This window comes from Haliaeetus albicilla, chromosome 7 (genome assembly GCF_947461875.1).
Source record: "Haliaeetus albicilla chromosome 7, bHalAlb1.1, whole genome shotgun sequence".
In the NCBI taxonomy this organism is placed as follows: domain Eukaryota; kingdom Metazoa; phylum Chordata; class Aves; order Accipitriformes; family Accipitridae; genus Haliaeetus; species Haliaeetus albicilla.
In genome coordinates, this window is record NC_091489.1 from 6,363,079 (window position 1) to 6,388,690 (window position 25,612).

At 45.3% G+C, this 25,612-nt stretch overlaps 1 protein-coding gene across 1 annotated transcript in view; it reads right to left on the minus strand.

Moving 5' to 3' along the window:
• The window catches only part of WNT3 (Wnt family member 3), a 53,353-nt gene that overhangs the window by 26,537 nt on the left and 1,204 nt on the right, over positions 1 to 25,612 (minus strand). The gene's annotated exons all lie outside the window — the stretch shown is intronic.

A 25,612-nucleotide genomic window follows, 5' to 3' on the forward strand; every position in this document is an offset into this window, starting at 1 on the left:
GGGCTCCATCCATGGGATTTTGTGGGGTTCAACTGGATAAAGCCCCTGCTGCCCTGGGATGGTGCTGGGGATGGCTCTGCTCCAGGGGAAGTTGGACTATAGACCTGTAAGGATCCCTTCCCACCAGCACTGCTGTAACTTGGCATAGCAGGCTCTGATTTTGGGGCAGAAGGGGAAGCATGCATCCCCTTGGTGGCATGACTGTCATCTCTGGCAGTCATGCAGGAGTATTCTGGCAGAGGCTGCATGAGGAGGACAGGACACAACCTGGGACTGAGAATGAGGATGATGGGAGAACACAGCTCCTGGGAGAATGGTGAATCTGCAGATGCCTGTATCTCAACAGCTATACAGACAAAAGCTGATGAATAACTCTAAAATAATTACAGCACTAACAGACTGCATTTTGACAAGGAGAAAACAACATCAGGTTTACACATGCTGGTTGGATGCAGCAAATTCACACACTAGCCTATTTGCAGAGACTTGTTCATATCTTGTGCTCTCTGATGGGCTGGAGATGGCAACCATCATCTGCGAGAAGCATGCTTCTTCAGACAGGACCATGGAAAATTAACACCCAGCTCTGAAATATGCAGGATGCTGCAATTAACCTGAGTGTGGCTGAATTTCAGTGATGCCATTTGTGCGCTACTCGGTTTGCCTGGCAGGGACGGTGAGGTCTGTGGGCCCTGGGAGGGATCGGTGCCTTGCAGGGATTGCTACCAGAAGAGTTTAAGTTCTTTGATGTGAAAGATTTTAGGGAAATGCAAATATTGCCAGTACAAACAGGTCCAGACTAAGACCAGAAGTGGCTTTGGCGGGTGAAGGTTCATCTGGGTGATGAGAAGGGTGCAAGGGCCAGGACGTGTTGGGTGCTGTTATCCAGTGTCAGAGTTTCAGAAAACATTGATTTCTTTAGCTTTCCTCCTAACCTGAGTATGGCTGACACTGAATTGATGAGACCTCCTGTTGTCCCTGTCACTGGGACCGGGTTCACCTCTCCACTTTAAACTCCAGGTGGCTGTTCACTTCTCCACTTCAAACTCCAGACTTCCTGGGTAACTGGTGGAGAATAGCAGGCACTGATGGGGCACAGTTAATCTAGTCCATGTAGAGTTACTGTAGAGGAAAGGTATCACACTCCAGAAAAGCTCCACTGACTCCACAGAGAATTAGGGAAGGACTTCTCAAATTAGGTCAGATGAACCTGCCCTTGAGTCCCAGATAGTGCAGTGCACATGGGCTTTACTGGGTGAAGGCCAACTACAAAGAAGAATGACCAAGGGCAGACCTCCAAGGTCTGACCAAGGGCAGAAGGTTTGCGGTGAGATTTTTTGCAACATGAACTGAATTCAGTCTTGTTGTTTTATTCCATTTTTTTCCTTATCCTCTATTGTCCTGTAGGCATGGCATGAGCTGTACTCCTATGTATGAGCTTGCCACCCATCACCCACATCTCTGCATCTATTCTGCCACTATTTTGGAGAGTTTTTACAGTACAGGTTGCAGCTGGGCTGCAATAAAATAAAATAGCATGTCTCACCTGCCCTCCCTACACAAGACCCAGGTGTTCCCCCTGCCACTGACTGCAGTTTTGGTTTTGCTGAGTTAGTGTTCTGATGATTTAGCAAGTCAAATTGTTTTTGGCTTTGATCAAAAGAGATGCCAGACCTGACACAACTGAATGGGTGGGGGAGTGCTTGGCAGGGAGGACCAGGTGCTGGCAAAGGGAAGAGAGATGGAGGTCTGTCCCCTTCTGAGAGGGGTGGATTGTTAGACTGACTTTGCTGTAACAATCAGGTACCTTCTCTCTAGCTGGAAATCAGCTGAGTTTGGCTGACGAAATGTAAAACCCCTAAAGGACACCTAAGCTGAACTTCAGTATTCATCTCTCAGGTGCTGCAATTGTATTTGGAACATGGAAAGCTCAGGAATACCTATTGAAAAGGAAAAAGATAGTGGAGGATGCCAAAGACTAAAGTTCTTCAAGAATGACCTTATTGGTGGTCACCACCTGGCAGTGACTGCCCAGCTGCCTTCTGTAGCACTCTGCTTTCCCCTGGCCATGACAATACCTCTCTTCTTCCCCAGTACCAAGGCAGGAGGTAGGATGAACTGAGATAGGAAGTGGCCAGCTCCAATATGAGTCGTGAGCCAGAAACAGGCTCTAAGGCATCGTGACTCCCTGGCACTGACCAAACCCATGGGCAGCAGCCCAGGGACACTGCTGATACAGCTGGTGCCTGGCTTGCAGCTTTCACAAAAGGACACCCTTTTGGATATGTCTGTTGGTATAAAAGCATCTATGCAAGACTGTAGTGTAAGTGTACTATTGGGGCACGTCAAAGCCTGATCACAAATGTGACTTCTCTAACAGCAGACGGCTCATGTAACAGCTGTGCAGCACTTTAATGAAGCTCGTATAGGCTGTGAGTCGTAGCCATCTACAATGGTATCTCCATGAGAATGCAACCATCTCCTTTGACATTCAGCAAAGTTAAATAAGACATCCAAGGGGAAAGAGGACAGTGTAATGTTTATGAAATTGGATTACTCAGCTGCCAGGCTCTGAGGGTTGCCTACAGCTTCCCTCCTGGACATATTAAGGATGGTTTTGTACTCCCGTTGCCTTCATCAAGTTCTAGCCAAGTGTGTGCTGTCTTATCCAGTCAAGAGCACATCATGCTGCAGCCATTACTGCAGAAACTGGAGTGTTTTAAGCCTCCTTCTTGTAAATAGGATGTTAAACATGGAAAGGGGACAAAAGAGCAATAGCAGTGAGCTGAGGCAGTGGCTTATGTTGACAGTTTGATTAGTCTATTGGAAAGACTTCTGAGAGATTATTTAGTTACAGTGAGAAGAAGGGGAAGATTAAGACTTTCTGTCCAGCAGAAGAGGGCAAGACAATGGCTGGTGAGTGGGAATTCAGACCAGCAAGATGCAAAGGCACAAGTTTCAAAGAAAAAGACAAATGTCCAACACTTGTTGCAGATTCCCTAACACTGTCTTCAAATCCAGTCTGTGCTTTTCTGAAAAGAACTGTTTGAGCCAATACAAATGAATTCCTCACCCTTGGGGTAAAAGGCTCAAATTCATTGGTTGCAGTACACAGCCAGGCCTGGCTTTGCAAGGAAGATTTTTTTTTTCCCCTGTCCTCTGGTTTCATGAAGAGGGAGAGCCCTTATGGTCTGTGTCTTGCTGTGACTTCTGCCATAATATTCCTCTGCACATATTGATAGTGGCTGCACTGACAGAGGCAGCAAAAGGAGGAGGATGTGCTTGGGCAGCGTTAAACGAGCTTGGATCCAGCTGTAGTGTAAGGAGGGGGGAGCTTCTGGGAAATCAATATTCCTTATTTCCTCTCTAAACAAAGGTTAACTCCTCCATCAGCATTCAGTAAGATGCCCTTAAATTATGAGGAGATACACATGGAAGGACATAGGAGTACTGTATGTAACAAGTTTAAGCCAACTCAGTAATTTGAAACAACATTATGATAACTTCAGACCACACACAAATCCTAGAGTCCCTAAGGCAGGGGATGAATGAAGGATACTGGGTTCCCCAAAATGGCTGTGCTGAACACCTTCCCAATGCAATGGCACATGATGCTGAAGTATTGCCCTTAAATTGAAAGAGCACTGAGGAAAGTTCCTCTGTCCCCTGCACATTTTTTTTTGTCCTACATCCTCTGCTGGATCTGCTCTATTCCCTTCTGATCCAAAAAAGCTTTGTAAAGAAATTAGCTTTAAACATTTTGCAAGTGGTCTGCCTGCAGCTCATGTTGCAAAAGGATCCACAGTCTGCAAACACTAGTGGAAACCTGGGAGCTGCTCCCACCACCCCAGGCAACTAGCTAGTTCCCTTCCATGCCCTGCAGTGTCTGTCTTCTTGGCACCTTTTTCATAGTCTCAGCTGGGTTTTGAGTCCTGATGGCTCAAGAGCAGACACAAATTCCGCTACAGGGCCCAGAGCAGTCCTGCATGTCAAGCTGGGCAAGTAGCATCTTCAGCAACCCTAAGCATAGTGTCCCTGGACCAAACCTGGATCAGCTTACTGATCTATCACAGCATTCCTGCATATTCTTTGCCTCAGTTCCCCAGCCTTACCAGAGATAATTTGCTCTGGAGACAGCACCCTTGTTAGGCATTTCCAAAACTGTGTGCTACCAGCATGGATCTTGCCCTGCACACTCTGTTTGTACAGCTACTTTCAGATTTTTCGCAGGTGGGCAAAGCCCTTTGTATAGGAGATTGATGTCTCTCAGATCAGGACTTTGGTTTTCTCCTCTTAGCTTGTGTGGGCCATTGTGTAGCATGGAGCCAGGAGTATGTGGCTGTGAGTTGCCTTGGCTCTCCTAAGAGCAGCCCAGGCATCTGTATGTGCTGGAAAAACAGCTCATCACTGACGTTGATATAGATCTGAGGAAGATCCATGCTTTTTTGGGATCTCTTGTCAGAGAAGCAGACATTCATTTCTCACAAGAGGATGGAGAGCACTAGGCACTGTGACTGAGAAATGACTATGGCAAAATTATGTCCTGGGCAGGAAGTCCTGCAACTTGTGCTAAATTCCTGTTGCATTTTTTTTTGGAGTGAAGAGAGTCCTAAGTAAAAGAAAATTAATTCCTGATCCTCAGGAATGTTCCTCATTGTACAAAAACAAACTCCTTCTCTAGTCACACAGAATTACTCAGTAGCCAACATCACTCCAATTCTTCAAAAGCGTGTTGCTTCTTGCAGGCACCTGGCACCAAGAAGTACGAGAGTTGGTCTAGATGTGGTTGGAATCTAAGTTGACCTTCCGGGTATTGCTGGTTAAAGAAATAATGAAATTCAGATCCTTGTGTCAAGCACAGAAGGAAGAGACAGAAGGAAGATCAAGATATTGGCTGGTTGTTAAATGACTTGTGCACAGGAGTTTTAATCACTCAGCATAATAAGAAGATAACCCCTTCATTGCCAGCAGCTCCTTTTAGAGGCAGAATTAATGTGTTGCTGGACATCGCAGTGCGCAGTGTCATAAGAAGAGAAGAGGATCAGGAGCGAACCGGCAAAAGCAAGAAATACCAAGGCTGGAAGAAGGTGGTTATAAAACCACTCAGGCTATCAGCATTAATTAATATTAATCTCTCTGTGACAATGAGATATTGTAAGGTTGTACCTGTGTGTAAAGTAGGATTGTCAGATTATAACTGCATTTGGTAAATGGTTTAAAATGACCTCTAGAGAAGAATACTAAACCATCCAGAAAATCCTCAATTGACAGAAGAAACAATTGGAACGTGTAGTCTGACTGTTATAATGCAATTAATTTAAGGACTTCCCATACTCCCTCAGCTTGGGGTCTATGACTCGTGTTGGTTAAAACAACAAATAGGAATGCAGGACAATGGTGGATGCAGGACAACCTGACTTGGAGCAGGACAACCACCAACACTAGACTAGATTGGCAATGGTTTTGGCAAGCCACATTTTGTAAACCTCCAAGAGTGAAGATTGCCCACCTCCACAGGAACCTGTCCCAAGGCTGTGCCACCTCCTTGAAGAAAAAGTGTTTCCTAATGGCCAACCTGAATCTCTGAATAAAGGTCAGTTTGGTGCCTTTCCTTGTCTCCTACTAATTGTCCAGTATTGGACATAGTATATTCAAGGACATGTCAGCTGTCCTTCCATGGATGCTTCCCATGTTCCTAAGGATCTTGAACGGGCACTGTTACAGATTTTTTTCTAGGTTAGCAGACATTTCTGTTTGGGAGTCCTCTCTGCTCATCCACAGAAGCTTGTAGGACTGCTAAGAAAAAGCACTGTTCTCTAAGTGCTGTTCTCTAAGTCTACATTCACACTGCTAAATGCACTTCAGGTGTTTTAGGTTCATGACCACATTTCTGTTGGTCATGAACAACCCCCTCTAAGATGCAGCTGGCTCTGTGTTCTCCCATGTGGTGGTCTGAAATTTGATTAACATTGCATCTTGCAAACATGCAAAAAAACTGGCACACCAATAGCACAAGCTTCAGCAACTAGATATGGGAAAGAATACCTTCAGCTGTAGAAGGTTATGGAGGAAATCCTCTTGGAAGCCCTGTCTAGGCACTTCAAGGACAAGAGGGTGATTTTGAACAGCCATCATGGATTTACCAAAAGCAAATTGTATCTGACCAATCTGATAGTTTTCCGTGATGAGATGACTGGCTCTGTGGTGGTGGGAGAGCAGTGGATTTTATTTACCTCAGCTTTAGCAAGACCTTTTCAATTATCTTCCATAGTATCTCTATGGAAAAACAGATGAAACATGTACTAGGCAGATGGTCTGAAAGGTGGGTGGACCACTGGTCTGAAAGGCTGGTGGTCAATGGCTCAAAGTCTAACTGGCAGCTGGTTATGACAGGCTGGAGGGCAGGGCAGGTATTCAGAAAGAATATTCTCAACAGGGTGAGAAATGTGTTGATGGAAACCTCATGAACCTCAACAAAAGCAAATGCAAAGTCCTGCTTCTGGAGTGGAACAGCCCCATGCAACAGGACAGGTTGGGGGTTGGCTCGCTAGAATGCAGGTTTGCAGAAAAGGACTAGAGGATCCACTAGAGGACTAGAGGGCAACAACTTGAAGAGGAGTCCCTTGTGTCTGTGTAGGAAAAAAGGTCAACTGCATCCCGGGGCTGCATTAGCAAGACAGTAACTAGAACATCGAGGGATGTGATTCTTCCCCTCTACTCAGCACTTGGGAGACCACATGTCCAGTTTAGGGCTCCCTAGGACAGGGACATACAGGTGGGAGTCCGGTGGAGACCACCACGATGGTCAGGGGGCTGCTTTGAGTAGGCCCTCCAGATAAGAGACCAACAGGTGATCCTTTCAACCTAAGTTATTCTATGATACGATGATTCAATGAGCACTGCAAAAGCCTGGTACGCTCACCCACTCAGAGTGTGGCTGTGAAGTTCATAGTGACGGATGCTTTTCTCCAAACTGTAGATATCTGAAAGCTAGTTGTCAAAATTGCAGCTGGTTGTGCTGGTTCCTCCAGTCAATAGAGAAGAACAGGCACCTATGGGAGGTTACTTTCCATTGCACTCCATGAAAAGTACCTGAGACTGGAGGTTGACCCACCTGCATTGATGCCTGATTGATCAATGTACATTGAAAAGATGGTTGGCTTAGGGAACTAACCTTTAGGTGTCCCCATTATGGCCGCCTCCACCTAAGCTAGTCACTCAGGCTCCCTTTGTAACAATTAGAGAAAATTATGCACTTTTAGAACACGACCCACTGACTTGTTTTACCTGTTTAGCTCTGGATGAGGTTCTCTGGACTGCAGTCTAGACATGTGGTCTAGACACTTGGTTTTAAGTTGTGCCTACGCATCTGTCTCAGATGGCACTTACTGACATTTCATCCCCAACAGAGCTGGATGAGGCTGCAAGCACAAACCATGAAGCGTGCATTATCTTTTTAAAAGGTAAGCAGGAAAAGCCAACATGCTGTTAGAAAAGCCACAGAGATGTTTCTCACACAAGCTAGCACAGGAACATGTACCTTATCCATAGCAATGCCCTGTGAAAACCAGAAGCCTGCCCACTATTTACAGAGCAACTCAGAAAAGCTGTTTTGGAAGCCTTGAATGTCATGGACTGTGCTATTTATTCCTCATTGCTCAGGGAGGGTTTGAAATAATGATGTTCAGTGAACAGACTTACCCAGGGATGAGTTGGGTCCCACTATTGGTGGTACCACTACCAGTACCACGACAGTACCTTTATCTCTGCACACCCAAATGCTTGTGCAAGTAAATTATGTAGGTAAGTGAAGTGGCATTTGAGTTTCTGGGCAACAAGGGACTTTCCTGTCAAGATAAGAGCAGATTCAGAGGATGAGACATGGATTGGGTGGAGTTAAAGGAGTTCAGCAGGTGAGCATTTAGCCCTGCCTTGCAATCCTAAGTGTTGTCAGCAGGTAAGAGGACTAAAGAGCATTTAAATCATCTCCTCCTTGGCCTGTGTGGAGCTGTGAAACATCTGTACAGCTGATAAAGGAACAAAGATGTTTTGGGATTGGAGCATCTGACATGCAAGGAGAGGCTGTGAGAGCTGGGACTGTGTAGCCAGGAGAAAAGAAAGCCCTGGAGAAATCTTGTCAATGCCTATAAATAACTGGTGGGAGAGAGTAAAGAAGATGTAGCCAGACTCCTCCGAGTGGTATCCAGAGACAGAACAAGGGGCAATGAGAACAAACTGAAACACATGAGATTCTGTCTGAATATATGAGAACTCATTTCTACTGTGAGAGTGGCTGAACACTGGAACAGGTTACCTAGAGAGCTTGTGGAGACTTCATCCTCGGAGACACTCATAAGCCAACTGGAGACAGTCCTGGGCAACCAGCTCTATTTGACCCTGCTTTGAGCAGGTGGGTTTTGTTAGGTGATCTCCAGAGGTCACTTCCAACCTCAGCTGTTCCTTGATTCTGTCACTAAATATTTTGTTCTTTGGCAACACACCATGGATTTAATGCTGAAGGACCAAAAGCATTGCTGTGGGGCTTTTGGGACAGGTCTGAGTGATACAATTCTGGGATTCATCACGCTATGAGGGGAGGATGGAGACACACATGGCAGGGTGGTGGAGGGGAAGAGCGCAAAGAGAAAAAGGATGTACTAGCTGGTTTGAATGCCATTGCCACACAGACAATGATTCTTGCAACCACTCCTACCTGTTTGCCTGGTTGAGCTTTCTTAGACAGTTGGGAGCTGGAATTGTCCTCTGTCTGTCCAGAGCCAGCATAACTGCTAGGGCAGTTCTTCTTACCCTCATCTCCATCTCTCATTTCTCCTCTTTCTTTTCTGTGTCCTCCCTGGTTAGTACTGAGATGGGAATTGTCAAGGCAAAAATCTCAAGCTTCCTAACCTTGTGCTTTTTAAACACCTGGCCTAGAAAGTATTTTGTTTCCAATTTGGGTACTATCACCCAACATCACCTGTTGAAAATCCATTCCTAAAAGCCATTCTCTTTCTGATGGGAGAATGTGTCATCCCAAGAATGTCTTCCATTCACACTCCACTCAGTCACATCTTTCTTCCTCCATAAACCTCCTACCCCTGGACTTTCCTCCTTTCTTTTGATCTGTTACTTACTGCAGCCCTCTTGCCTGCTACTGTAATCTTAACTATCCCTCCTCTTCTCATGTCACCCACACCTCTGCTTTTCTGTTCTAAACCGTCCCTTCCCCTGCTCCTCTCCCTCCAAGCCCTATTCAAGGTACTGAAAGGTTTCTTCTTCTACCTCCTGGTCTTCGTGCATCTCTTGCTGTTTGTGTCCTGAGCCATGTCTCCTCCCTTTGAAGCTCCAACTGTCTCCCCAGCTCTGTTTTTCTCTCCTGAGTACTTTGATGTACTTTATCCTCAGCTTGTCCTGCCCATGTCCTTGAAGGGACTGCCTGGCCCCATGTCCTTTGCTAGTCAACCCTCTTTGCAGTCTTCATGTTGCTTTTACTCCCTTGAAGCCAGTCTCTTTCTGCATGATCCTGACCTCCACATCCATCATGCTCAGTGCTTCCACACTAACACAGCTCCAGCTACTCTCTGTTCTTGTGGTCCTTTTTCTTTATTGTTGGGGGACTGCTGCTTCCTCCCCAGACCTAATTCTGCTTTATGAGCTGGGCAAGTCTGAGCCCTGGCAAAGTCCAATTCCAGCCCCTCTGGTGGGACAATTGGCTTTCACCCCCTGCTTGACCATGGGGTGAGTGAGTGGGCAGCAAGAGGCACAATTATCCCACCCCAAATCTTGTGTAATTTCCTAAGGTATTTCCTCAACTGACCCAATCAGCCAATGTTCACACTTGCTTATGTTTTTTCATATTACCCCACTTGCCAGACTTTGGTGATGGTGACCACACTGCCTGCTTGGCCCTAGAAGCACCGGAGCAAGAGAGTCCCTGGAGCAGAGCAGGACAGGAGGGGTGTTCAGAGAGGAGTCATTGCTGTAGCACCGATGGCCTTGGAGCCTGCTGGTGACATGAGTGATTGCTAGGGAGGAATTGGGGACAGGACCTGAATGCTCCTCAGATCAGACTGGGGGTGATGCATGGTCCAGCTGAGACCTTAGGGCTTCAAGTGGCCTTGTGGAGAAGTCCCTCTCCCAGCCCAGACAGCGAAGGAAGCTTTGTCAAATCTCCCTCTCACTCTGTTTGTGGGGTTGCCCAGCCAGTGAGTAGAGAGTAAGGTCAGACCTGAGCCCTTTGCCTGCACTGAGACCGGTTCCCTCTAATGTCAGAAGCCCTTTGCCTGAGGAGTCCCCACAACAAAGGGCTTCATAACAGAGCAAGCAGATCCCTCTAGGTTACTATAATTTCCCCTTGTCTGAGCATGGCACTGAGCAAACGAATCTGCTGTTGCATCCCTTACATTATCTCTCTGCCCACTGGCGTGTGGATTAGTGTTGCTGCAGCAACAGCACTTTTGTAAGATGAGCCCATTCTGGGAGAGCTGCTCCAGTTTGGGTGACTCAGGGCTCTGTCATGGGCTTGAAAGTGATTTGGCATCTGCCTCCACCCCTTTGTCTTGGCATCGCACACGGTTTGGCTCTGACTTATTTGCCAGCAAATGCTGGAAGGATGGTGGGGGGGTGGGCAGGGCTTGGGAGCTGGAGTCTGCTTCTCTTCCTAATGAACGCAGCCTGAATAAAGTTGCTGACAAGGGTGTGTGTCCAGGAACTGGGCTCCTTTATTGTTTCGTGTATCAGATATAAATGTTATGTTCAGTAATGCCTGGTCAAAGCAATGTCACTCTCAGTTTAGAAAACACAATCAAGTGATTTGCCATGGGAGAGAATCTATTCTGCAGGGACTGTGATAATATTATTCGCCCAGGAATTTACATAAATGCATATGATTTGCATATGCAAATCGAGGCTTCCAGGCTGTGACCGCAATAAACATGGCAAGATTTTTCAGCACTGCAAAACCTTTCCTCCAAAGAAAGACGCTGGAATTTGTCTGGAGACTTGCTTGCTCCAAATGGGCAAGTCCTGGCAGGGCTGTATATTTGCATATGCACCGTGTGCGACCAAGGCCACTGAATTTGTCAGTGCTGCTGCCCCCTCACCATCCCTCCCACTGCCAGTCCTGCCTGTGAGGCATTCCCAGCAAAGCAATAACCCACCACTCAGATTCGCCTTCCTTTCCTGCCTCCTTCCCCAAAGCTGGCTTCAATGGAGGGAAACATATCCTACCAGGGAGGAGGAGGTGACGGGACACGCAATCCAGAATGGAGGATCGCAGAAATCAAAGGATGGAAAAGACAGCTCTCCACCCAGGCCAACAGGGATGCTGGTCACGCCCTGTTGGTCAGGCAAGCCCTTTTTTCATGCCTTCAGTTTGGGATGTTGCTTTGGAGAGGGCTTGGTAGTGGCTAACCTCAATAAGCGGTTAGTGCCAACTGTCTGGAAATCACCCACTGTGAGCCACCAGCTTTGGCATTGAAAAGTGTCTGCCCAATGCTTAGATACTATGAGAACATCCAGTTGAACACCGTGGATGAGAACTACTACATCCACCCAACTGTCCTGTAATATGGGGTGTGATCTAAGACGGATGCCTGGGCTGCCTCTCTTTGGAGAGTCCTCCACTGTGCCCTGAGACCGGGATTGAAGGTAACAGGGGTGATTCTGCTCCTATAAACAGCCTGAGGTTACCCCAAGAAGGACATGGCCTGGTCTAGGAGGAGACAGTGGGTGCCACGTTCTTGCACTGAGCTTGGCTCTGCCCATCCTGGGCAGTATAGCTGAGACTAAGGCACCTAGTTCTGTCTCATCTGGGTGAACTGGATCTTAAAGTGGTTTATGTCAGATACAACATAGAAAAGCCAAATTGAATCTTCCAGAAACCAGATCTAGAATTAGTCCTGGTGGTTTATTGTGGTGAAAAATTACACCTCTGCTATCCTCTTTCCATGGACAGCAAAGCAGCACTCAGCACGGAGGGGTGCTGGGCTCTAGAAAGATGCGAGACACAAACTGCCATGAATATTGCAGAAAATATTGAGCGGGCTGACACACTGGGTCTGCTCCAAAGGTCAATGTAGCCAGTGTTCTGCCTCCTTCACAAGTAATCTCAGCTATGTAGGGAAACACCATGAGAAACAAGGCAAGGGTAAAAGATGGCTTTGCCCAGTGTATGCAGGTTCCAGCAGTGATAGGATGTGGGATTTCCTGAGCTGAAGGTTAGCTCTGGACTATCATGCTTAAGGACTACTGGTGGAATGATTCTCAGTAATTTTCTTCAAGCCACTTCTCACCCCATGATATATGTAGCCTCCACAGTGCTTCCTGGGAACAAGTTCCACAACCTAATTACACACTTCTCTCAGTTAATTTTAAACCCAAGGGCCAATAATTTCACTGGGCAGCAGCAATAAGCCTTTGAACAAATTAAACAGGAGATAGTTCACGCGGTAGCCCTTGGGCTAGTCCAGACAGGACAAGATGAGAGAAACGTGCTTTACACCCTCCAAATGAAAAAGAGATATTAGCAGCATATGAAGGGGTTTAAGCCACTTCAGAAGTAGTTGGTACTGAAGCACAGTTCTTCTTGGCATCTCGATTGCCTGTGCTGGGCTGGACGTTCAGGGAGGGTCCCCTCTATGCATCATGCAACTGACACTATGTGGAGTAAGTGGATTGCACTGATCATGGGCTTGAATGGGAAACCCTGGTGACCCAGGAATCCTGGAAGTGATCATGGACTTGTAAGAAGGCAGAAATTTTGGAGCATCACCAGGGGAGGTGACTTATGCTGAAGAGGCCCCACTGTATGATAAATTAGCAACTAACCAAAAAGCTGGGTGAAGAAGGAGTAAGCTGTGGATGTTTGGAGTTATGGCATTTGTCTTCCCAAGTCACCACAATGTGTGATGAAGCCCTGCTTTCCTGGAAATGGCTAAATATCTGCCTGCTGATGGGAAGTATTGAATTAATTCCTTATTTTGCTTTGCTTGTGCATGCAGCTTTTGCTTTATTTATTAAACTGTCTTTATCTCAACCCATCGGTTTTTTTACTTCTACGCTTCCGATTCTCTCCCCATCTCACTGGCAGGGAGTGAGTGACTGCCTACCTGGGTTAACTCACAACAGGTTCTTATATCTTGAGAAATAAACAGCTTCTCCTAGGCACACTCTTGTCATTCATGATCTGCAAAATGTGTATTCACTCATAATTGTCTTTCTGCAAGCTGCAAATCTAAATATTGTCTCCTCATCTGAAGGCATTCAACCCTTCTAGTTCCTTGTTCCTGTTGGCTTGTTTGTGTGCTTTTCTCACTTTATGTAATAGTTTTAGGAAATGCAATGATTAGATTGCAAACAGACCTCAGGATGCAACAATAAAATAAATAATGACTGAAATAATGACATGCTGATATTTTCTGTTTTGAGAACAAATCCAGCAACAGCTCCTAACAGACCTTTTCTATCACCTATCAACCAACATGGTACCAAAATTCTGGACAAGGGAGAGAGCAGCAAGGTGCAAAGCTTGTAGATGTTGTAAAATTCTACACGTTGATTACTGAGCACTGAACTACCAACTGCAAAGAACTGTTCATAATAATGTCTGTTTCCAAGGTGGTTGTAATAGTCTAACCTATATTGATGTTGGTCAGATCTGGGATCCTTTTCCCAATTTGAATTACTTCATAGTAATTTAAAATTAATCTGCCTTTTTATTATCCACTAAGTGTCATCCATTCCTGTCTTCTGTGGTCACCTTTATGTTGGACCATCCTGAGCAATGTGTTACATGTGCAAAATTCATCATATCGCTGTTCCCCCATTGCAATCCTTCTCAGTATGTTGGACAGTGTGTATCCTTGCAAAACTCTACTGCCAATTCCTTACCAATGTAAAAAATCACCTTTTCCATATTTTTTAACAAATATTCTGATTTGGAGTCATGGAAAATATCCTTTCCTCCTTTTGGTCAGAATAGAGAAGAGTCAATCTGAAAAATTATACTTTTTCTTACAGGTTTGATTATTGCCAAGAATTTCTTCTTTTTAGTCATTGGGGATCTGACATTTTTTTCTGGCCAACACCAACTACATTGAGTGTGACTGAGTTCAAAGCATCCTGGGGAACTGGGTGGAGGGATGGGGACCCTCTACTAGGTGATGTAATGTGTAAGGCCAGGCAGAACTGGGCTGTTGACTTATTACTGAAAATTCATTAGTGATACCCTGGAGCCTGATATGACTCAAGAAACAAAGGCTAAAACTGCAACCCTGAAGCAAATGTTATCTGAACATCTACATCCTTTCCTACAGAAAAGTTTTCTAATGTAAATCATTCCAGTACTCAGTAGAGATTTTTTACACCCAGTTATTAATCTCTCATGGGTTACCAGCAAGCCTGAGATTCATAATATTCAAAACCACATCAGAAAGCTGTTTTTCCAGTTTGGGTATGGTTTCCACCCATGCAGCAAAACCAACGCACACCTAATAGCCAAGGCCTCAAGTCTCAAAGTAGAACTCAAGTGTTTTCTCCACCAAAGCCTAATCCATGGACAAGCATCACCAGCTGTCACCAATCCATGTTTCACAGTCCAGCTTTCTGGATGCTGGATTACAGGGCTGCTGGGCTGAATGGAACAAGAGAGAAGCACAATCAAAACTCAGGCAGGGTTGGACACCAAAGACTCAAGACACAGAGACCATTAAGATCATGGATACTGTCTTGATCATTTTGTTATGAATGTAATTACAATCTTTTGAGCCAGGCCTCCTGGACTGGACTAAACAAAAGTAGTTATTGCAGTGCAGGTAAGTGGAGTAGCATTAGTACCAGTGGTATGGTGGGAGACACCACCATGGCGATGCATGTCTGTCTCAGCTCTGGAAACAGCTGCGTTAAATAGAGTAACATCATTTCTGAACATCTGGGGAGACTCATCTGTGTCCTCTGGGTATAAAAGGCTGATTTTCAAGAACTAGGCCATTTAGTGTGTAGATGATAGCGCTGTCACCAGTGTGTCTCCCTATTGTCTGGCTGTTCCTAATTCTCCTTGTAGTGCCTTTGTGTAAGCTCTCATTTATCTGATCGAAGGTTGAGTAGGGGTTGCCCCTAAGGTATGAGACCACTGTTCATGATAAGACTGTGAAGACTGCAGACATGGCCCCAGTGGACATGGGGTGAGACTCCTTCAGGGGTTTTGCTAGAAGTTAAATCTCCAAAACTATGATCCTGAACATTGCACCACTGTTGCCTTAGTCTGAGGCAACGACTCCCTTTTTGTAAGGGCTGATATCAGCTCCCAGACTCTTTTGGCTTTCTCACTTAACCAAACAGAAGCAAAAGACCATGCCCCACAAAAGCCACAGAGGAGATCTTCATTTCTAGAGACCTTATTTTTCGGTTTACGGAAAAAAATGAGCAAACTGAAAAGAAAAGTGAAAATATGCAGATAACCATAACTCAGTATAGTACATAAACTACTTGTCAAACAGAAATCAGATGGATTTAATTAAAAACTTACTAAAGGTGATTTGGTTATTACCAAAGATAATGAGGCCAGAGCACATACAATGCAATAATCAATTAGAATTTAAAAAGACAAGTGAAAATCTTTTGCAAGAGTGTAAACACCACCACCCCACCCCCCCACCCCCCATAAGTACTGAAAGCATCAGCAGTCATGGGAAACACGTAGTAGGAAATCAGGTGAAAAAACAGATGAGTGATGAGGGAATTGCATGGCTGAGCCATGGGCTAACTATGATATTGGCTGAAATCTGGGCTGGAGGCTGAAATGGTAACTCCTACAAGAAAATAAATGGGTTTGTGAGGTTTGCAGATAAGTCTGGATGTAGCTGTATTGTACCTGCAGATGATGGGAGTCATCTGATGTACTGCAGACATTTCAGCTGAGACCATTGTCCTGGTCTGCCAACATAGTCCAAGGAGCAAAATAGACACTCATCTCATTTTAGGCCTCTGCAAGTAAAGCTCATGCTGCAAATGTGCCATTGCCAGTGAGGCAGCTAGCTAAGATGAAGCTACCTGCACTTCAGATATCTCCAGTGGGAGGAGAGGCATAAGGAGTAAGGAGTGGAGTGGCAATTGTTAGGACTCTGCTGGAGCTGTGAAAAGCCCATGTGACATTTTTCAAAGATCACTGCAAATTTCTTAATTATCATTCTTAATGATTTCTAGAAAGTAACCGCAGGAAAACTGGATGACTATGAGACACAGAAATGGGATCAGAATAAAAAAATCAAGATTTTTTTATCACCCCTTTATCACTAACCCCTTCTGTTTTAAACTTGGAGGGTCTATTTGTTGAAAAGGTAGAGGAAGATCTCCAGTGTCTGAGCCAATGCGATGCTAGAGGGGCTCAGGAAAAGTGTTTCTCATTCAAAAATGAAAGGTGTGAGTACTGGGAAAGGTGCCAGTTAGACTTGATTAGATTTGTAAGATTAATTAAAACCAGACAGGTTCAGAGAATTGTGAAGATGACAAATTAGCAAATTAGCAAATCAGGAAACCTATCTTTAGAGAGAGTTTGGCTCCTTTATCATAGCAAATTTGCTTATCAAAGCATAGTTCTTTCATGTTTTCAGCGACGGCAAAGCAACTACACTAACAGTCCTGGTGATCAACATCTTTGTTGTTACAGGGTAAATATTCTGTTTTTCAAGCTTGTGCAGTAGAAGCCCTTTCAGCTAAGTATGGCTGGCAGTTTCTTTCTTAGGTGACAGTGGAGGTTTTCTTGAGTAACTTGCATCAGCACTAGCCTATCTATCTACTAAATATGCTGGATGTATGATCTGGAAACAGGCATCCTCTAGCTAGGGTAATGTGTTAGACAAGGGAGACAAGATACATTTGTAAAGGACTACTGGCTTACCCAGTGGTTTGCAAATACCTTCTGTTTTGGGGTTAGTTTGGAATTTTTAAGGAGCCCTACACTCCTAGTCAGAGGAAATGGTAAGAAACAGAGGACTCCCGGACTGGAAGACGTGTGGACTCTCAAGATATGCCTAGTCCTAAGCTTTCTTTTCAGGTATTACCATAGGAAAAGCTGTAAATCATACCCAGTTAATGCACAGATAGTGTTAAAAAGGCACTAAGTGTTAATTATAACACAGTGTTTCTCAGTGTTTCTCAGCCTATGCCCCACCTGGATATGGACAGAAAAATTCAACTAAACAACCTTAAATCGTATAGCCTGATATCAGCAGCTGTTCATTACATCCAGTATCACTGTAATAGTACCTACAAATTTGAGTAATATTAAACCACTTCCACTTCTAGATATAAAATGAACCTGCATCTGCCAACAGAAGGCTAAAATTAAACTTTGAGTAATTTAAGGAACATAAGCTGTAACTGTCTATATATGGGATATGTAAATTATGCAGCCAAGCTCCTGACAAATCCTTCCCATTTCAGATCCTTTAGGAAAATCACTGAGATCCACTGAGTGGTATTGGGAACTGAAGAAAAATGAGATTATGGATACATGCAGGAGCTGGTGAACATCAAATTTGTCTCATCCCAACAACAGCCAATGGAAAATAGGTGTCTATTCTACAGTTATTGGGTCGTTCCATCTACCAACAGAGGAAAGACACCAGGTCATTTCATCCTTTCCAAGATCAGACCTAAGACAGACTTTCTGGAGGTCTACCTTATAGAGAGGTAACAGCAGACTGTCCCTTGGTGATTTGCATACAGTAGGATCCTACCTTTCTGGGAGAGAAATCCCATTGCAATTCTCTTGTTATAGATTAGTATTTCAAGAATTAGCTTATAACTTTTTAGAGCTATGCCAGGTTGACCACGATTTCCAATACAAGCTCCATTTAGAGCCATTGCATTTAGGAAACTGAGAATAAGAGTGTGTGTAAATAGGGAAGGAATGCCAGCCTACTGGATTTTTATTTCCAGGTCTGACTGTATCTCCTGAGACATCGTCATATCCATATGGACACAAATAAAAATCCACTAATCCATCTTCAAAAAGCCTTTGGTATGAGCTTCATAACGTTGCAAAAATTATAATAGCTACTCAGAAGTAGTTCTTGGATGGACAAATACCTTAACTTTCATCAAGGACTTTGAGTGTGTCCACATTGCTGAATGGCTGGACTCTGAATCCAGAATTCTTTCTATTTTAATGCTCAAAAATGTTCCATATTTGATATGCTGTCAGATTAAAACTAGCCAAACACCGGTCAGTGGGAAGACAACAACTAGCAGCTGCTCAGACTTCTACTAGACGTGCCAAGGATGTTTCACTCAGGCCTGGCAAAAAGGCTCAAGTTGAGCCAAATTGCCATAGATACTACTTTGACTCAACACAAGTCATGCAAATTGGATCTACAATGTTAAGAGAGTGCTAGCAGAGACACATAACTAAACAAATACCATTGTTAACCCAACTGACTGATTTTTGTATGTTAAGCGTACATTGATTAAAGCAGCTTGGTTCTCATGATGCAAGAGGGGTACCGCACTCTTGCTCACATTGAGATTTCTGTTGGCAGATGGACCAACAACTTCTGTGTCTAAACAGTAGATGAGGTGTATTTCTAGATGGCTGGCCTATCTGCTGGTGAGCCTTAGAAACTGAAATTTGTAGCACATATTGGATGAAGACATTTTTCAGCTGAATACATGACATGGATAATTGAAAGTGCTCTGCATTATATCTGCATATTTTCAAGACACAGATTCTTTAATCTTTATTATTTCATATTTAAAGTTTGTTTTTTAGTTCTTTAAAGCTGGCTACATGGTCATTTTCCTGCCTTTTCATACAAAATCCAGCCAATAGTTTAGGTTGAACTGTTTGACTTGGCCATAGAAGGGCCTGATGAGCATCACTGAGACCTTATCACCAATGTCAAGTGGAAGATAACCTTCCACCTCCTGGCTACCAGCCCTGGTGAGTATGTGGGCAGTGTTCATTTGTCCTCCAGGAGAGCAGTGGAAATCAAGTACCCTCAGAGTGTCAACTAAATTATGAAAGTGTAATTTAAAAGTCAGAAGTGATTTAGTGACCTTAGAGTCATGTCCTCTGAGGGCTCAGACTGCCCAGGTCTGTACTGTGCCTGCAGGGGTGGGGAGGAAGGGCTGAAGGCATTCTTGCATCTGTCCTTGGCTCACACACCCAGTAGAGCAGTGACTGCACTACAGGAGATGGAAGGCAACAGAGCTGAGATAGATGCAGTGAGAAAGCATTAGCTGAAGACCTGTCATGACCTAGTTGGAGTGGCAATGACTCATATCTGGGCATAGAAGATGTGTTGTGTATAGCAAGGGTGACATGACTGACAATCAAGTTTCTCCTTGGCGTGCGTGTTGGGTTGTATGTTGCCATTGTAAGCCTTTGGCTGTCACACGATGAGAGTTGCTTAGTTGTGCTCAGGGTCCTAATGAAGGTCCCACCCCCTGTTAGACATATGCTGGGGACTGAGTAATCCAGGACCTGTCTAACACTTTGCATCCTTTGTAGCACTACTGTTGGTCTTAGCAAAGGGTGTATATCACAGTCACAGAAATGATGGTTGAGAGGATCGCTGGAGGTCTCTAATGCAAGCACCTGCTCAGAGTAGGAGACTCCCCAGCACCAGCCCAGGGCGGCCAGGGCTTCATGCAGCTGAGTCCTGCAAATGTCTAAGGACAGTGCCTCCTCACCTCCATGAGCACTTGGCTCAGAGCCACAGCACCCTGGCGCAAGGAGGGTCTCCTCATGCAAGCATGAACCTTTGAAGTCCCAGCTTGTGGCAATTGCCCTTTTCTATATTGTTTGACACTACAGAGAAAAGATTGGCTCTATCATATTTGTAAGAACCCTTCAAGAAGCCATAGGCTGCTGTTGAACAGCCCTTGGTCTTCTCTTGGCCAGACTAAATGAGCCCGGGTCCCACCACCTTTCCTGGTGAGCCATGTGCCCCAGATCCTTACCACCTTGGAAGCACCCACTGGCCACTCTCCAGTTTCTCTAAATCCCTCTTGAGCTGGTGGGCGACACATCTCAACACACTGTTACAGGTGCCCCAAATGCCAAGCAGAGGATGACAGCTTCCCCCAGTCTGCTGCCCAGACTCCTCCTCCCAGTGTAGCCCAGCACACAGTTCATTTTGTTTGAGATGAGCACAACTGTGAGTTCATATTCCTGCTGGTAACCACCACCACTGGTTCCCTGCCTGCATACACACAACTGTGTCAGTGGGGTGTGAAGTTTCTACCTGACCACATCAAGGTGAGTGTTGATTTATAGCTAGAGAAGCAAGTCAGCATGTAGAAGAGCTGGCATGCAAGTTCACTGGTTGGTGGCTTCCAGCATCGCCAAAACCCCGCAGCCAGCCCTGAGCTAAGAGTATCGGGTGCCCAGAAGTACCGTCTGAATTTCCAGTGCCCTTGCATGGGGTCCCTTAGGCAGGTGCTTCACTTTGTCAAATGATGCTTTTAATGAAGGATTCAAATGAAAAGCAATCGGTTTGCAATTAAATGGCCTCTCAAAAGCTCTTTGTGACCACTTAAATTTACTGCTGAATTTAGTTACAGGAATAGTAACAGAGATTTCTGTCTTAAGGGCAGAAACACTTTTAAGTCTTTATGTGAGTCAGAGCCCTTCTCCCTGTGTTCATCTGGCTCCAGGCTTACGTTGGCCCTGTAGGACAGGGTGGATTCCTGGGGCTGAGACACTCCAGGAGACATGAGTGGTTAGTTTTCGAGGGAATGAGACTTCCTAATATTTAGGAAAATGCGTACATTTCTTATTGCTCTGTACTGTTGTGTTGTAGTAGTATTTTGAAGATGTTGCCGAACTCGGGACTCCACTGCACTGCACTCTGCCAAGACCTGGGGTATGCTGAGGTTCACAAGACAGCACATCCTCAGAAGCTCTCCTCCGGCAATGATTAGTGCTGCCCATGTGTGTTTTCTGTACCGGACAAATGATGAATCTGAATTCCGGCTTGAAAAGCTCTTGCTTACATGGCATGGGCTTACCAACCCATTTGGCAGGGTGGTGATATGGATTCCCACTGGCTGTGCCTGGCTGTAGAAAATGCTAAGGAAAACCTTTAAAACCACAAGATCCTGAAAGCTTGTGGCCATTTAGTTATTAACAACTGTTCTCATGAGCAGCCACATGTCACCCCAGCATCTCTCCTCGTTACCTCTGGCCTCACTGCAGCCCCCAGGTATCTTCACCTACAGCCCTGGCAGACAAGCTTTGACACATCTAGGGGCAGCAGTCTGCGGCCTTACCCACCAGCTGCTGGCGGGTGTTAACACCCCCCCAGCAGCATCAGCAGAAGGCGACGTGTGGTTTATGCGCCAACTCTTCCAGTTCAGAGCTTCACGTGCCAGCGCAGGCTGCTGGTGGAGGTGCTTTGGCTTCGTGTGCCAGACCAGGAGCCAGAGCAGCACTTCTGGGCTTGCATGGTAAGTGCCGTCAGCTCTGTCACTGACAAACTCCATCATTATCTTAGTCATTTTCCCCCAGAACTGGCTGCATTTTAAGCTGTAGGAAAATTATACGTGGGGTCTTTTTCTTCCTTTGTAGTGCTACAGCAGCTGGATTTGCATCAGGAAATCTTCTCTAGTAGTCTGATGCTGCACCGCAATTTTATTCTTTTTGAATAAAGCTTTAAGGGTCACACGCCTATAACAAAACACAGACTACAGGATATAAATGTTTTCAGCCTTCAGAGAATGAAAAAACCAAGACTGCCAAGAGAATGAAGTCTCCCATTAAATCCATCAAGGTGAGACACTGAAAGCTAAAGAAGACAAGTTACATGTCACCTCAGACTACATCTACATGCAAATGGTTTTCACATACAGGTTTTTCCTAATGAGGAAGCTACTGTGGGACCAGTGAGAACTTGTTTTTAAGTTTCTATCTGCCTCTTCCTAGGGGCCCAAGGCCACTGGGATCCTCAGCAGCTGCCAAAGCCTCCAGCTTCCCCTGAAAACATTTCTGAGGGATAGAAATAAAATTTAATAATGTATGACAGACAAAGCCATTCTTCCAGTTGCCAAGTCATCTGCTTAGGGGCCAACGAATGCTGGATGGGGAGATGCACTTGCTGAGAGTCACAGTTATGGGCACTGACCTATTAATACTATGTCTTGAATGATGAGAGGAGTGGGGCTGAATTTTTTACTCTCTGTTTACACCGATGACTCCAAATCTGTCTCCTTTCTCGAGGCTAGTGACACACCAGAGATTTTCAAGACTTCTTGGTGAATGATGCTCACGGAAGAGGAGAGCTTTTGGTGTTTCTTCTCAGTTCATGGGTGGAGTTGTCTCCCTGATTGTCTTCTTCAGCTCCTGAACATGTATTAGCAGTTTCTAGTTGTTTCCTGGGCCACAATAGGTCTGTTGGCCTGCACTGACACAGCTCTGGCCATGGGCTACATTTTAATCTAAATTCTCTCAGGACATTACCAGAAAATTCTGGGGCCATCCATCATTCTGTCTTTATGCTGCATTGACTACTCTTTCATACCTTGATCCCCCCCAACCCCAATGACTCAGACATGTTCTGTTATCCATGCTGTCATTAGGGTATTTGGGATTAAAAAAATGACTGCAGGTGTGATTGGTGTCACCACCATCCTTTCTGCTGGCACCTAAAAAGGCTGTTGGCATGACCCATGACTGCTGCCTGCAAGGCTGGGGAGCCAGCCATGGCCCTGCTGCCCACTGTGCTTCCATCCATGCCATCCCTGAAGGGTCAGGAAGAGCAGCAGTCCTGGTCTCCATGGCCTCACCACATCTCTCCATCTCTTCCTTCTCTGCCTCTCTTTTAACAGCAGTAACCCAGAGAGCATAAGTGTTGGACACATATCTGAGGAAGCTTTTGTTGGCTGCAGCTCCTCTTGTCGGCACTGTTGCAGGCAGCATTTAGATTACCTTTTCCCGTATGTGCCCCATCTGTTCCTTTGCACTGCTGTAATAGAATGGAAGCATGTGAAGAAGGGTTGGCCCTATGGCAAAATACCACCCCTGCTCACTGAAGGTTACATCTACAGTCTGTGCTACCCCTGGACCTTGCTCAGGCATTGCCTGGGAAAATGCTAGGTGGTTAGGGCCAGGACGATGTCAGGGAGTTGCTAGCAATCAAACAGGTTGGACTGCAAATCCCCCTCTTGGCTTTGCAACCCAGTGGCTCTACCTTTGCGCTGCTACCAGGGAGCCTGGGCACTGCAGATCTGTATTTGCACTGCAAAGTCCTTCCCTTTGCATGCCGTTTGTCCAGACTGCTCCCTGTGCCAAGAGCTGATGGCTTGAGCCTCACTGCCTTGCATATAACATTTCACCACTGAGGCCAAGGGCCGGATCCACCCTCCAACATGATGGTGTGCAAGCTGGAGGGTTGCTGTTGAGTTATGCTCTCTCTAGATAATATAACCATATGGCCAGTATCCTTTCCTGGCCCCTCAATAAAAATACAACTCAGTGCAAACCCTCAGCAGCTTCATCTTTTTGCTTTTATCCTTTCCACTGCACCGTCATCGATGTCGTGCTTGCTGGCATTGTCTGACTGCACTGTGGAGCAGCCAGATTATTCCAGCCACCCCTAAACCCATTTACAAAGTGCTGAGACCCCATTCCTATTGCACTTCTTTTCCTTGTGCACATTCAGACACTTCCTTCCCACTACAGGAATAAACATTTTTCCCATTTATGCCCAAAAGCAGAAATGATCTGTTTTGATTTTGCTGCCAAAATATTCCCTATACAATAGAAAAATACCCAGAAATGTTGCACCAGCAGGACCGGGCACTGTCTGTCAGCAGTCTTGGGGTCCTGCAAGATGAACAGTCTTCCTGAAAGTCTCATATTTAGCAGAGATGGGTTTAGCTGAGGATAAGGAAGCACTGATGATCTCCTGTCCAGCCTGGCCTGGAGGGGTGCAGAAGCCCAGCGCAGGGGACTGGGCTGACGCTGTGCCCCATCTTTGCTTCCCTCCCCCTGTTTTGTGGCATGTTGAACCCTGCAAGTGGGACTTATCCCCCAAACTCTGCTCTGTGCCTGCCTAAAGATCAGAGGATCAGGAAGACAACTGGAAAAGCATGCTTTTTTTTTTTAAGAGTATATATCGCCTCATGCTAGAGCACACTGTACAAAAGATCTCAGCTTCACAGAGCAGATATTCAAAGCCTTCAGTGGGACCGAAGGAGATACTTAATTTTGTGTGCTGTGGGAAGCATTGTCTCTGCCTGAGCAGTCGGGGAGCCCTGGCCCAGATATTTCTGCCCTTCTACTCCCTCAGCCTTCAAGAAACCTCTAAAACCCTATGCCATTTTTGATAGCCCATCAACCCTATGTGGGGCACCTCATCACATCCTCTCAGTGCAGCAGCGACTCTCTGGCACTTTGGTATTGCCAGAATCACAAAAAAATATGCAAGATACAGATCTATTGAATGACATACTGCGGATAGCTTGTTCGACTCCCTCCTTTCCCATGGATGCTGCTTGCCATGCTCCTGGTGTTTCTGTCTTACATGTCCTCTGTATTGTTCATTTCGGGTGAACTTGTAGGGATTTTGGAGAAGGCAAGGACATGGGGCAGAAACCTGTCTGCAGTGTCTTCTCCTGAAAACGGGGAGAGACATTTTGCTCATGGGGACATTTTTGCTTCACGGGGATAAAGCAGACCTTTTCGTCAAGAACATTTTGGTTCCTCGCTTTGAGAGTCAAAATCCTCCTTGATTCAGGAGTTAAATGCTGATTTATATCAAAGCCTGGGGAAGGTCAGGAGCTGGTGAGACCCTGGGAGAGCTGATGTCATGGCAAGGTATCGTTGCCCCATGCAGATTCTTGCCTTTAGATCCAGCCGTGCAGTTTTGACCTGTTCTACAACCCACCGCGCACCCCCGTTCAGACACGCTGGTCCCCAGATGAAGGAGAAAAGGGATATAAAGAATCAAAGTGATGCTGCCTATATTTCAGTAGGCTCCCCTGCCCCAGGCTTAGGTCCTGAAGTTAGGCAGCCACGCTCAGGGCGAGGAAATAATTTAATTCTTCAGGAAAACATGCTGTGATTTAGCCATTTCATGAACCTGCGTAGCTTTTAAACGTTTCCTGAGCATGGACTTCTCATTGTATTCTCAATCTTTCTCTACTGGAACTGCACATTTTCATTCTCAAAGTCCACGGTAATAAGCAGATTATTAAAAAAAATTCGTCTTTTCCTTTCTGATTTCTAAATATTCCCAGACATGGCAGTCCATTTCCAAGTTCACTCCCACCTACTTCTTGCCATCTCCATGTTGGCACTGAAAGGATTTAATTCAGTAATAAAAAAAAGACTTTTCTGGAAAGGCGAAAATAACCCAAGAATCTCAGTAGCACCAAATTCCAACATCTCCCTCTTTGCCCTACAGATCATTAGGTTTACAGCCCCTACCTGGCACATACAGAAACTTAACAAGATATAATCCAATGAGAAATCCTACAGGATAAAGAGAGAAATTAACTGAAATATTCTGTTATGCAACTCACTGTCTGCTGTGTTTAAATGACCTGAAATGTTTTATTCTGTATTTTTTATTCTGAAGTGCTTCCAATTACATTTTGTTAATATATTTAT